Raw genomic sequence first — 14,891 nt, 5'->3', positions numbered from 1 at the left:
ACCTCTACCATAGTAAGGTAATGCCTCTCTTATCAAAAGTGGATTTCTGCACCTTTTGGATGCTGGCCTAAGCCTCCTTAAGGAATTCGGTATCTGTCAGGCCAGTTACAGCATGAGTATACCACTTTCAAGTCATAGGCAACCTCTACCATGGTAAGTTAATTCTTCTTTTATTGAAAGTGGATTTCTGCCCACCTTTTGGATGCTGGCCTAAGCCTTCTTAAGAAATTCGGTATCTGTTGGGCCAGCTTAAGCTTGGGTATACCACTTTCAAGCCATAGGCAACCTCTACCATGGTAAATTAATGCCTTTCTCATCGAAAGTGGATTTCAGCCCTCCTTTTGGATGCTGGCCTAAGCCTCCTTAAGGAATTTGGTATCTGTCGGGCCAGCTTAAGCATGGGTATACCTCTTTTGTGCCATAGGCAACCTCTACCATGGTAAGTTAATGCCTCTCTTATCGAAAGTGGATTTCTGCCCACCTTTTGGATGCTGGCCTAAGCCTCCTAAATGAATTTTGTATTTGTCGGGCTACCTTAAGCGTTGGTATACCACTTTCGTGCCATAGGCAACCTCTACCATGGAAAGTTAATGCCTCTCTTATCGAAAGTGGATTTCTGCCCACCTTTTGGATGCTAGCCTAAGCCTCCTTAAGGAATTCGGTATTTGTTGGTCCAGCTTAAGCGTGGGTATACCACTTTCGAGCCATAGGCAACCTCTACCATAGTAAGTTAATGCCTCCCTTATCAAAAGTGGATTTCTGCACCTTTTGGATGCTGGCCTAAGCCTCCTTATGGAATTCGGTATCTCTCAGGCCAGTTAAAGCATGGGTATACCACTTTCAAGCCATAGGTAACCTCTACCATGGTAAGTTAATGCCTCTCTTATTGAAAGTGGATTTCTGCCCATCTTTTGGATGCTGGCCTAAGCCTCCTTAAGGAATTGGGTATTTGTCGGGCCAGTTTAAGAGTGGGTATACCACTTTCGAGCCATAGGCAACCTCTACCATGTTAAGTTAATGCCTCTCTTATTGGAAGAGGATTTCTTCCCTATCTTTTGTAGGTAGGCCTAAGACTCCTTAAGGAATTCGTTGTCTGTCAGGCCAGCTTAAACATGGGTATACCACTTTTGAGTCATAGGCAATTTCTAGCATGGTAAGTTAATGCCTCTATCATGGAAAGTGGATTTATGTTCAATTTTTTGGATGCTGGCCTAAGCCTCTTTATGTAATTTGGTATCTCTCGGGCCAGCTTAAACTTGGGTATCCCACTTTCGAGCCATAGGCAACATCTACCATGGTAAGTTAATGCTTCTCTTATCGAAAGTGGATTTTTGCGCTCCTTTTGGCTACTGGCCTAAGCCTCCTCAAGGAATTCGGTATTTGTCGGGCCAGCTTAAGCGTGGGTATACCACTTTTGAGTCATAGGCCACCTCAACCATAGTAAGTTAATGCCTCTCTTATCAAAAGTGGATTTTTGCACCTTTTGGATGCTGGCCGAAGCCTCCTTAGAAATTCGGTATCTGTCAAGACAGTTAAAGCATGGGTATACCACTTTCGAGCCATAGGCCACCTCTACCATTGTAAGTTAATGCCTCTCTCATCGAAAGAGGATTTCTGCCCACATTTTGGATGCTGGCCTAAGCCTCCTTAAGGAATTTGGTATCTGTCGTGCCAGCTTAAGCATAGGTATACCACTTTCTTGCTATAGGCAACCTCTACCATGGTAAGTTAATGCCTCTCTTATCGAAAGTGGATTTCTGCCCACCTTTTGGATGCTGGCCTAAGCCTCCTTAAGGCATTTGGTATCTATCAGGCCAGCTTAAGCATGGGTATACCACTTTCAAGCCATAAGCAACATCTACCATGATAAGTTAATGCCTCTCTTATCGAAAGTGGATTTCTAGCCTAAGCCTCCTTAAGGAATTCGGTATCTGTCATGCCAGCTATACGTGGGTATACCACTTTTGACCCATAGGCAACTTCTACCATGGTAAGTTAATGGTTCTCTCATCGAAAGTCTATTTCTCCCCACCTTTTAGATGCTGGCCTAATCCTCTTTAAGGAATTTAGTATCTGTCGGGCCAGCTTAAGCATGGGTATACCACTTTCGAACCATAGGCAACCTCTACCATGGTAAGTTAATGCCTCTATCAAGGAAAGTGGATTTTTGCCCACCTTTTGGACGCTGGCCTAAGCCTCCTTATGTAATTTGGTATCTATCGGGCCAGCTTAAACTTGTGTATACCTCTTTCGAGCCCTAGGCAACCTCTACCATGGTAAGTTAATACCTCTCTTAATGAAAGTGGACTTCTGCCCTCCTTTTGGCTACTGGCCTAATCCTCCTTAAGGAATTCGGTATTTGTCAGGTCAGCTTAAGCGTGAGTATACCACTTTTGAGTCATAGGCCACCTCTACCATAGTAAGTTAATGCCTCCCTTATCAAAAGTGGATTTCTGTCCATCTTTTGGATGATGGCATAAGCCTCCTTAAGGAATCGGTATCTGTCAGGCCAGTTAAAGCATGGGTATACCACTTTCGAGCCATAGGCAACCTCTACCATTGTAAGTTAATGCCTCTCTTATCAAAAGTGGATTCCTGCCCACCTTTTGGATACTGGCCTAAGCCTCCTTAAGGAATTCGGTATCTGTCAGGCCAGCTTAAGCATGGGTCTACCACTTTCGAGCCATAGGCAACCTCTACCATGGTAAGTTAATGCCTCTCTTATCAAAAGTGGATTTCTGCACCTTTTGGATGCTGGCCTAAGCCTCCTTAAAATTCGGTATCTGTCAGGCCAGTTAAAGCATGGGTATACCACTTTCGAGCCATAGGCAACCTCTACCATGGTAAATTAATGCCTCTCTCATTGAAAGTGGATTTCTGCCCACCTTTTGGATGCTGGCCTAAGCCTCCTTAAGGAATTTGGTATCTGTCGGGCCAGATTAAGCTTGGGTATACCACTTTCTTGCCATAGGCAACCTCTACCATGGTAAGTTAATGCCTCTCTTATCGAAAGTGGATTTCTGGCCACCTTTGGATGCTGGCCTAAGCCTCCTTAAGGTATTCGGTATCTGTCGGGCCAGCTTAAGCATGGGTGTACCACTTTCAAGCCATAAGCAAAATCTACCATGATAAGTTAATGCCTCTCTTATCGAAAGTGGATTTCTACCCACCGTTTGGAGTCTGGCCTAAGCCTCTTAAGTGAATTCGGTATTTGTCGGGCCACCTTAAGCGTGGGTATACCACTTTCGAGTCATAGGCACCCTCTACCATGGTAAGTTAATGCCTCTCTTATTGAAAGTGGATTTCTGCCCACCTTTCGGATGCTAGCCTAAGCCTCCTTAAAGAATTCGGTATTTGTTGGTCCAGCATAAGTGTGGGTATACCACTTTCGAGCCATAGGCAACGTATACCATGGTAAGTTCATGCCTCTCTTATCGAAAGTGGATATCTGTCCACCTTTTGGATGCTAGCCTAAGCCTCCTTAAGGAATTCGGTATCTGTCAGGCCAGCTATACGTGGGTATACCACTTTCAAGCCATAGGCAACCTCTACCTTGGTAAGTCAATGCCTCTCTCTCTCATCGAAAGTGGATTTCTGCCCACCTTTTAGATGCTGGCCTAAGCCTCTTTAAGGAATTTAGTATTTGTCGGGCCAGCTTAAGCGTGGGTATACCACTTTCGAGCCATAGGCAACCTCTACCATGGTAAGTTAATGCCTCTATCATGGGAAGTGGATTTGTGCCCACCTTTTGGATGCTGGCCTAAGCCTCCTTATGTAATTTGGTATCTGTCGGGCCAGCTTAAACTTGGGTATACCACTTTCGAGCCATAGACAACCTCTACTATTGTAAGTTATTACCTCTCTTATCGAAAGTGGACTTCTGCCCTCCTTTTGGCTACTGGCCTAAGCCTCCTTAAGGAATTCGGTATTTGTCGGGCCAGCTTAAGCGTGGGTATACCACTTTTGAGTCATAGGCCACCTCTACCATAGTAAGGTAATGCCTCTCTTATCAAAAGTGGATTTCTGCACTTTTGGATGCTGGCCTAAGCCTCCTTAAGGAATTCGGTATCCGTCAGGCCAGTTACAGCATGGGTATACCACTTTCACGTCATAGGCAACCTCTACCATGGTAAGTTAATTCTTCTTTTATTGAAAGTGGATTTCTGCCCACCTTTTGGATGCTGGCCTAAGCCTTCTTAAGAAATTCGGTATCTGTTGGGCCAGCTTAAGCTTGGGTATACAACTTTCAAGCCATAGGCAACCTCTACCATGGTAAGTTAATGCCTCTCTCATCGAAAGTGGATTTCAGCCCTCCTTTTGGATGCTGGCCTAAGCCTAGTTAAGGAATTTGGTATCTGTCGGGCCAGCTTAAGCATGGGTATACCTCTTTTGTGCCATAGGCAACCTCTACCATGGTAAGTTAATGCCTCTCTTATCGAAAGTGGATTTCTGCCCACCTTTTGGATGCTGGCCTAAGCCTCCTAAATGAATTTGGTATTTGTCGGGCTACCTTAAGCGTGGGTATACCACTTTCGAGCCATAGGCAACCTCTACCATAGTAAGTTAATGCCTCCCTTATCAAAAGTGGATTTCTGCACCTTTTGGATGCTGGCCTAAGCCTCCTTATGGAATTCGGTATCTCTCAGGCCAGTTAAAGCATGGGTATACCACTTTCAAGCCATAGGTAACCTCTACCATGGTAAGTTAATGCCTCTCTTATTGAAAGTGGATTTCTGCCCATCTTTTGGATGCTGGCCTAAGCCTCCTTAAGGAATTGGGTATCTGTCGGGCCAGTTTAAGAGTGGGTATACCACTTTCGAGCCATAGGCAACCTCTACCATGTTAAGTTAATGCCTCTCTCATCGAAAGTCGATTTCTGCCCACCTTTTGGATGCTGGCCCAAGCATCCTTACGGAATTCGGTATCTGTCGGGCAAGCTTAAGCACGGGTATACCACTTCCGAACCATAGGCAATTTCTACCATGGTAAGTTAATGCCTCTCTCATCGAAAGTGGATTTCAGCCCACCCTTTGGATGCTGGCCTAAGCCTCCTTAAGGAATTCGGTAAATGTTGTGCCAGCTTAAGTATGGGTATACCACTTTGGTGCCATAGGCAACTTCTACCATGGTAAGTTAATGCCTCTCTTATCGAAAGTGGATTTCTGCCCACCTTTTGGATGCTGGCCTAAGCCTCCTAAAGGAATTTGGTATTTTTTGGGCCACCTTAAGCGTGGGTATACCACTTTCGAGCCATAGGCAACATCTACCATGGTAAGTTAATGCCTCTCTTATCGAAAGTGGATTTCTGCCCATCTTTTGGATGCTGGCCTATGCCTCCTTAAGGAATTCAGTATCAGTCGGGCAAGCTCAAGTGTTGGTATACCTCTTTTGAGTCGTAGGCAACCTCTACCACGGTAAGTTAATGCCTCTCTCATCGAAAGTGGATTTTTGCCCACCTTTTTGATGCTGGCCTAAGCCTTTTTAAGGAATTCAGTATCTGCCGTGCCAGGTTAAGCATGGGTATAAAATTTTCGAGCCATAGGCAGCCTCTACCATGGTAAGTTAATGCCTCTCTTTTCGAAAGTGGATTTCTGCCCAATTTTTGGATGCTGGCCTAAGCCTTTTTAAGGAATTCGGTATTTGTCGGGCAAGCTTAAGCGTGGGTATACCACTTTTAAGCCATAGGCAACCTCTACCATGGTAAGTTAATGCTTTTCTCATCGAAAGTGGATTTCTGCCCACCTTTTGGATGCTGGCCTAAGCCTCCTTAAGGAATTCAGTGTCTGTCGGGCCAGCTTAAGCATGGGTATAACACTTTCGTGACATAGGCATTCCCTACCATGGTAAGTTAATGCCTCTCTTATCGAAAGTAGATATCTGCCCACCTTTTGGATGCTAGCCTAAGCCTTCTTAAAGAATTTCATATCTGTCGAGCCATAGGCAACCTCTACCATGGTAAGTTAATTTCTCTCATATCGAGAGTTGATTTCTGCCCTCCTTTTGGATGCTGGCCTGAGCCTCCCTAAGGAATTCGCTATCTGTCGGGCCTGCTTAAGCGTGGGTATACCACTTTCGTGCCATAGGGAATCTCTAGCATGGTAAGTTAATGTCTCTCTTGTCGAAAGTAGTTTTCTGCCAAACTTTTGGTGCTGACCTAAGCCTCCTTAAGGAATTCGGTATATGTCGGGCCAGCTTAAGCGTAGGTGTACCACTTTCGAGCCATAGGTAACCTCTAATATGCTACGTTAATGCCTCTCTTATTGTAAGTAGATTTCTGCCTACCTTTTAGATTCTGGCCTATGCCTCCTTAAGGAATTTGGTATCTGTCGAGCCAACTTAAGAGTGGGTATACCACTTTCGAGCCATAGGCAACCTCTACCATGGTAAGTTAATGCCTCTCTTATCGGAAGAGGATTTCTTCCCTATCTTTTGTAGGTAGGCCTAAGACTCCTTAAGGAATTCGTTGTCTGTCAGGCCAGCTTAAGCATGGGTATACCACTTTTGAGCCATAGGCAATTTCTAGCATGGTAAGTTAATGCCTCACTTATTGAAAGTAGATTTCTGGCCACCTTTTGGATACTGGCCTAAGCCTCGTTAAGGAATTCGGCATCTGTCGGGCCAGCTTAAAAATCAATGGGATATAGCAATTTTGTGCCATAGGCAATCTTACTGGCATGTTAAGTTAATGTCTCTCTTTATCGAAAGTGGATTTTTTCCCATCTTTTTGATGCTAGGGGCTAGCCAAATTAGGATAATTTGTTTAAGCTGTCAACATAGCTTAAGCGTGGGTATAAAACTTTCAAGCCACAGGTACGTATACCATGGTAAGTTGATGTCTTCTTATTGAAGGGAGGCTTTCTTTTCCCATCTTTTGGATGTTGGCCTAAGCCTCCTTAAGAGATTCGTTACCTGTCAGGCCAGCTTAAGCGTGGGTATACCACTTTCGAGCCATAGGCTAACCTCTAGTATGGTAAGTTAATGCCTCTCTTATCGCAAGTGGATTTCTTCCCATTTTTTGGATGCTGGCCTAAGCATACTTAAGGAACTCAGTATCTGTTGGGCCAGCTTAAATGTGGGTATATGAGCCATAGGTAACGTCTGTCATGGTAAGTTAATGCTTCTCTAATGGAAATAGGATTTCTGCCCACCTTTTGGGTGCCAGCCTAAGCCTCACTAAGGAATTCAATATCTGTTGGGCCAGCTTATGTGTTTGTATACCACTTTCGAGCCATAGGCAACGTTTACCTTGGTGGATTTTTGCCAACCTTTTGGATGTTTGCCAAAGACTCCTTAAGGAATTCGGTATCTGTTGGGCCAGATTAAGCGTGGGTATACCACTTTCGAGCCATAAGCAACCTTTAGCATGGTAAGTTAATGCCTCTCTTATCGAAAGTGGATTTTTGCCAACCTTTTGGATGCTGGCTTAAGCCTCGTTAAGGAATTCAGTATCTGTCGGGCCAGCTTAAGATTTTTGCCCAACTTCTGGTTGCTGGGCCTAAGCCTCCTGAAGGAATTTGGTATCTGTCTGGCCAGCTTAAGCGTAAATATACCAATTTCGTGCCATAGGCAACCTCTACCATGGTAAGATAATGCTTTCCTTTTCGAAACGGAAATTCTGGCCATCTATTGGATTTTGGCCTAAGCCTCCCATTTAAGCATGGGTGTACCACCTTTGAGCCATAGGCAACCTCTAGCATGGTAAGTTAAAGGCTCTCTTATTGAAAGTTGTATACCATTTTCAAGACATTGATAACCACTATCACCATAAGTTAGTGCCTCTGACATCCCAATGAATCTCTTAGTAATTCTTGAGCCAGTGGCTCTCCAATTGCACTTTAATTGCATATAATTAATTTTTAATTCTGAAAGCAAAGCATTTGTTTGTTGTTGTTAATTTTATTATGAATTTGCTCTGTTAAGATTTGTACCTGTACTTACTTAATTTTCATCCTATAAACTGTGAAATCAAGTTAATGCTTGTAACTAAGTATACTCTTTCCGTGGAGACCTTTTTCCCCCGTAATTCTCGTGTCTTTTTCTAATTATGTGTGTTTCTATTGCTTACGATTTGTCATGGTTCTGCAAGGCGCCAGTTGAAATCGCATCTCACATTTGTCCATCCCCGTGACCTTATACATAAAATATTTAAAACCAGGGCTTTCGAGAAAATGCTCAATTCTCCTTCTCAATCTAAAGAAATTTGTGTTTTATACATATTCTAATACATATCTTTTACACTGTTATTACTGCGTATTCTACACCAACATCGCCAAGAAATACAGACTGTTCGCTGTCAAATATACTGACTAGGATTAACAGAATCTCCTGAGAGCATTATAGAGGGGGAAAAATATCACAAACTTCGTGTTTGTTTTCATTGGTATCTGTTCTTTGGGGATACAATATATTTTTCCTTGTAAATATAGATCAGTGTCAGCTAACAAACAAAGCAGAAGTCATTCGAAATTCAAAAGAGCATACATAAGTGCGAAGGGTAAGGTTCAAATATTGTTGAGGTTCAGTATGCATGACATAAAGAAAGCTACTACTGACACTGATCCAGGTATAGGATACAGTAACTTTCATTTGAACCACCTAAAATTGGGTCCTGATGTTTGTAATGAGTTTCTCTATGTTACTTTTAGTTTTCTGTAAAGAAGACTCTTGAGATGGCTCTGTCTGTCTGACTTTTTCTGTCTACCCTCTGATCTTAAAAACTCCTGAGGTTAGAGGGCTGCATATTGGTAGGTTGATTATCCACCCTCCAATTGTCATACATACCAATTTGCAGGCCTGTAGCCTCAGTAGTTTTTATTTTGTTGAAGGTTAAATTATACTATAATCATACGTCTGGCAGTGCTGTAGGTACCAACACAGGCCACCTGTGGGTTGTGGCTGAAAGTTTCATGGGCTGTGGCTGAAAGTTTCATACAGCATTCAATGCTGTACAGGAAAATCGATTGCGCCGAAGTCTCTTCGTGGCAATCTTTACTTACTGACTTTTATCATTCATTGCTACATTCCTTCAATTGAGTATGTTGCGACGTGTAATCACTGCTGTTGTTGAAGATAAGTTTGGCGACAGATCGACCTCAGATAATGACGGTATTATTGAAGTTACTCGAGTCTCGTCTTTTAGACAGAATAAAGCCGCTGATTCGCCGAGTCCGAGCGACAGACAGCATCGTTTCCGAGTCGGCCATTCCACCGGTTATTCCTGTTTAGTGTTAAAAGAAAGAATCCTGCTTTACAACAATGGTCGTTCGGAGGTTCAAGCTCGCTTTGTTGATCTCAGTAAAGCATCTGCTTCCGTTAATGACGATATTCTTATGAGGCAAAGGATGGATTATGGGGCTCCGGCTGTTTATGTCAATTTAGTTCATTTTTGGTACAGTGATCAAGTGGCTCGTGTGAAATATATAGGTCTAGACGAATGGGAAATAAAACTCGTAGAAAATGCGCCAATCCATTTTTCTGTCAATCGTGTAATCAAGGCCACAGAAAATAGATCTCTCTTTCGGGGGTCACTGTACAATCGTGGCCACGGTATAACGCTGTATAAGACGCGGCCCATGTGGTGGACTGGCCCAGAGTCAAAATATACAGGGTCTGCTCACGAGGCGGTACTAAAACCTATCCCCGTCCCTTGTGAAACGTCATCAGTTACAAAAGGACCATATCTTTATGAAACTATATTTACGATAACATTTTCATATAACTATTTTTGCGATGGCGTTTTTTTATATAAATTTTCCTTATATTGCATGTTGCCGTATACTACGTTAAAGTACAAAGACTGCTCTTTCAAATGATATATAGCACATTACAATTAATTAAATTACTTTCAAAAGCCCAACAAGCGCGGCACAGAAAAAATTATCTACGCACAAAATGCGCAAATTACTTCATCCGTCAACCTACATAATTCACGTTTCGTAGCGTAACTGACTAGGATGATGATAGAAGAAACTGAAAAATGGATTAGAAAGCTGATAAATTTATATATAAATGCATAAATAAAATTGATAGTGTGGCTCAGAAATTTTCGAGGAATTCTAGGTCAAACACGGACGAAAATATTTTAATTTTATGTAAATATTTACATTTTTCTTACATAATTTTTCACCTTATTACGTTTTGCCATATACCATGTAAAAGTACAAAGAATGCCCTGTCAGTTGGTATATGACACATTACAATTACAATTATTTTCAAAACCATAATTGTTCGCACAGAAAATATTATCTACGCACGCAAAAATGATAAAAAAATTAAGCGTTCGTGGGAGATCTGAAAATCTAGCCCCGCCCTTGTGAAACGTCATCAGATACAATCCAGCCAGACTGACGAATAACTTTTAGTACTTTTTTAAATTATTATAAGCGTTTGATGCACGCATATTAATACCTTTATGTATACAGTTTGTGTTATATGTAAACTTATGTGTTCGGAAGTATATTTATGTGATATAAAGTGCTAATGAGAAATTTGCTGGAAATGTGTTCCCTGTACCTTTTTATTCATCATTTATTCCTTTGATACCTTATATCGTATATGATGTAATTCTTATACTTTTGATATTGTTTTCTTTTTTGTGGCCAAGTCGTGCAAATGCAACTGCCATTTTTTACACTGCCTGTATCCACATTTTCTTTGTATTTATTACATAACCAATAAGTAGTTCACAATAAGATTTGGAAAATATAATTAATCTATCATTCTTCTAACCTTTATCATAAAAAAAAAGTTGCTTTTCAAAGTGAAGTATGAACACAGTGACAGAACTAAATACATTTCTTAAGAATTATTTAAAATCTTGATAATATTACTACATGAAAGAGAGAGAGAGAGAGAGAGAGAGAGAGAGAGAGAGAGAGAGAGAGAGAGAGAGAGAGAGAGAGAGTTGTCATGTTAAAAGAAATGGACTTGAAGAGAATACAGCAAACCAGTATATAGGTAAGTAAATAAATAAGTAAAGAATAAACATATGAAGAAAGCTGGAGTAGCTATGTTTGTTCAAACTGGTATATTTTGTGCAATAAAACAAGGTTTGGTGACTAAATGAGAGAATGGGTATTAAAATAATCAAACATGTGACCGCTACAGATTTTATCATCAAGATTTTATGAAAAACACCACGCGATATGGATTGAATGTATAAAAACTGAGGGTTCTTTAAGTAATTCAGTGGAGAAACATGGGAGTGTTACTCTTGTGACGTCACAGCATTAGCTCCGCCCCCACTGCCAAGTTGAGCAGACCCTATATACTTTGAATGGTTATTAAAAAACATCAAGCATGTAACCTCTTTACAGGTTTTATCCGATTTTATAAAAAAAAAAAAAACGTGCAATATGGATTAAATGTATAAAAACTAAAGCATGGGTAGTGTTACTCTTGTGACGTCACAGTATCAGCTCCGCCCCCACTGCCGAGTTGAGCAGACCCTATTACTTTGACTCTGGACTGGCCTATATCGTTGCCAGACACACGTTCATGGCCAACTTTAATCTTTAATAAAATAAAAATGACTAAGGCTAGATGGCTACAATTTGGTTTATTTGATGATTGGAGGATGACCGATCAACATACAAATTTGCAGCCCTCTAGCCTCATTAGTTATTAAGAGCTGAGGGCGGACAGAAAAAGTGCGGATGGACTGGCAAAGCTTTGCAATAGTTTTCTTTTCTTAAAACTAAAACGGAGAGAGCCAGGGAGGATTTAACAAGTTTCTTTTATGGAATGCGTGTTGATACGCTCCTTGGGAGTATTTCTGAAACGAAGGTTGGTTGCCGACTGGGCATTTTAAGTTAAAATGCCTTTTCATTTGCTGATGAAGTTGAGTTGCTGGCCCCCTCAGCAATTGGTCTGCACATATTGATTGGTGCAGATTACGAGGAAGCTTTTAATACAGAATTAAATTTTAACCCTGTGAAGACAAAGTGCGTGATTTTTAATATTAATCTGAAAGAAAGTGAAAATAATGAGTCATTTAAAATTGGTGTTGATGACACTGAATGTGTACAATCATTTAAGTACTTGGGGAATATTATAACGTGCAATTAATTATAATGACGACATAATTCGGACAAACAGTAAATTTTACGCTGAGTTCAACATGAAGTTGAGGAAATTTTATTTTGCAGATAAAGACGTGTAGATATTTATATTTAAACAATTCTGTCTACAGATGTATGGGTGTGAAATGTGGTTTGGTGGTTCCTACTTTTAAGAACTTATACAAAAGGTTTGGTGTGGGTTACCATAAGGCAGTCACAAAGATTTTAAACATCTCATGCCATATGAACGACTATCATGCTTGTCCAGGGGCAGATTTTAGCTTTTAAACATTTTCTTTTATTCAAATAAGACTAAGATTTTGTCAGCCTTGCGGTTGCTAAGCAACCCATGTGATTTTATTCACAAAATATTGTGAAAACAGCCAATCTTTTTAACAGATTATTATTATTATTATTATTATTATTATTATTATTATTATTATTATTATTATTATTATTATTATTATTATTATTATTATTATTATTATTATTATTTTTTTTTGCTCTATCAAAGACCTCCAATTTGACTGGGTGGTATTTAGAGTGTGGGGTTCCGGGTTGCATCCTGCCTCCTTAGGAGTCCATCACTTTTCTTACTATGTGCGCCGTTTCTAGGATCACACTCTTCTCCATGAGTCCTGGAGCTACTTCAGCCTCTAGTTTTTCTAGATTCCTTTTCAGGGATCTTGGGATCGTGCCTAGTGTTCCTATGATTATGGGTACAATTTCCACTGGCATATCCCATATCCTTCTTATTTCTATTTTCAGGTCTTGATACTTATCCATTTTTTCCCTCTCTTTCTCTTCAGCTCTGGTGTCCCATGGTATTGCGTCATCAGTGTGATAATTTCTTCTTGATTTTGTCAATCAACGTCACGTCTGGTCTATTTGCACGTATCACCCTATCTGTTCTGATAACATAGTCCCAGAGGATCTTTGCCTGATCGTTTTCTATCACTCCTTCAGTACCACATATTACTTCAAGGTAGCTGATGTTTCTTGCACAGGCTCCAGTGGAGGGCTTTTGCCACTGAATCATGCCTCTTTTTGTACTGGTTCTGTGCAAGTGCCGGACATTCGCTTGCTATGTGGTTTATGGTCTCATTTTTCGTATTGCACTTCATACATATGGGAGAGATGTTATTTCCGTCTATCGTTCTTTGAACATATTAGGTTCTTAGGACCTGATCTTGTGCCGCTGTTATCATTCCTTCAGTTTCCTTCCTGAGCTCTCCCCTCTGTAGCCCTTACCATGTGTCATCGCTGGCTAGTTCTTTAGTCTATCTCATGTATTGCCCGTGCAGTGGTTTGTTGTGCCAGTCCTCTGTTCTGTTTTTCATTCTTCTGTCTGTATATTTATGGGTCTTCGTCTACTTTTATTAGTCCTTCTTCCCATGCACTCTTTAGCCACTCGTCTTCACTGGTTTTCAGATATTGCCCCAGTGCTCTGTTCTCGACGTTGACACAGTTCTCTATACTTAGTAGTCCTCTCCCTCTTTCCTTTCGTGTTAATGTATAGTCTGTCCGTATTTGCTGTTGGGTGTAGTGCTTTGTGTATTGTCATATGTTTCCTAGTTTTCTGGTCTATGCTGCGGAGTTCTGCCTTCGTCCATTCCACTATTCCTGCGCTGTATCTGATTACTGGCACTGCCCATGTGTTTATGGCTTTTATCATATTTCCTGTTCGTGTCCTTCATCTCTTGGTGTTTTATATCCCCTCTTTCCATTATTCCCAGGTATTTGTATCCCGTCTCATCTATGTGTTTGATGTCCCTTCTGGTAGCTTTATCCCTTCAGTCCTTGTTACTTTGCCCTATTATTATTATTATTATTATTATTATTATTATTATTATTATTATTATTATTATTATTATTATTATTATTATTATTATTATTATTACCACTATATTCTAGCAGAACCCAGTGCCTGCCATTCTTCAAAAGTTTAATTCATAAATGGAAATTCGGACACAACTGATTTGAATTTTAATTACGTCCCAACAAGCAATATACTAGCAAATGGATTTTGTGCATTAATATGCTGCCAAATTAATAATGATCGTCAGAATAAAACCCTATGGACGTACGTGTGTCCGCTTAACAGAGCAGTTGGATAGAGATTATCCCAAACTTGTTCAGGTTAATAATAATGCTTGTAAGTGATATATTTGTAATAGTTTAGTTGTAGTTTTCTGTAAAGTGAAATATTTGAGTTGTAGGTTTTTGTAAATTTAAATATTTGAAATCGTTTAGTTTTAGTCTTCTGTAAAAGGATACTATTGAGATGGCTTTTTGTCTGTCCGTCCGTCCTCAGGTCTTGAGAACTAGCGAGGCTAGAGGGCAGCAAATTGTTACGTTGATCGTCCACACTCCAATCATCAAACAGAACAAATTGCAGTGCTCTAGCCTCAATATTAAAAAAACTATTTACGTTTAAGTTTATATATGATCGTGTGTCTGACACCGCTACAGGCGCCAACAACACAGGCCACTGCGGGGCTGTGACTGAACGTTTAAAGGGCCACGGCTGAGTTTCATACAGCATTATATGTAGTACAGAAAACTCGATTACGCCGAAGAAACTTCGGCGCATTATTTACTTGTTTATTATTGTTATGAAGAAGGAAGTACATTGAGTTACATTTCTTAACTTTGGTAGAGATTACGCACAGACTTCTGTTCTCTGGCGGGGAGAACAAAAAACAAAAACAAACAAACAAACAAGGCAACTGGAGCTGAAGGGCCTCTGCTAAGAACTGCATTTCTTGAGGGTCTTGCATCGTGCCTTCGGCCCCTATAGTTGCAACTACTTTCATTCCTTTTACTGTACCT

Source organism: Macrobrachium nipponense, chromosome 4 (genome assembly GCF_015104395.2).
Source record: "Macrobrachium nipponense isolate FS-2020 chromosome 4, ASM1510439v2, whole genome shotgun sequence".
NCBI classification, from domain to species: domain Eukaryota; kingdom Metazoa; phylum Arthropoda; class Malacostraca; order Decapoda; family Palaemonidae; genus Macrobrachium; species Macrobrachium nipponense.
Note: the sequence above shows the minus strand (reverse complement) of the source record.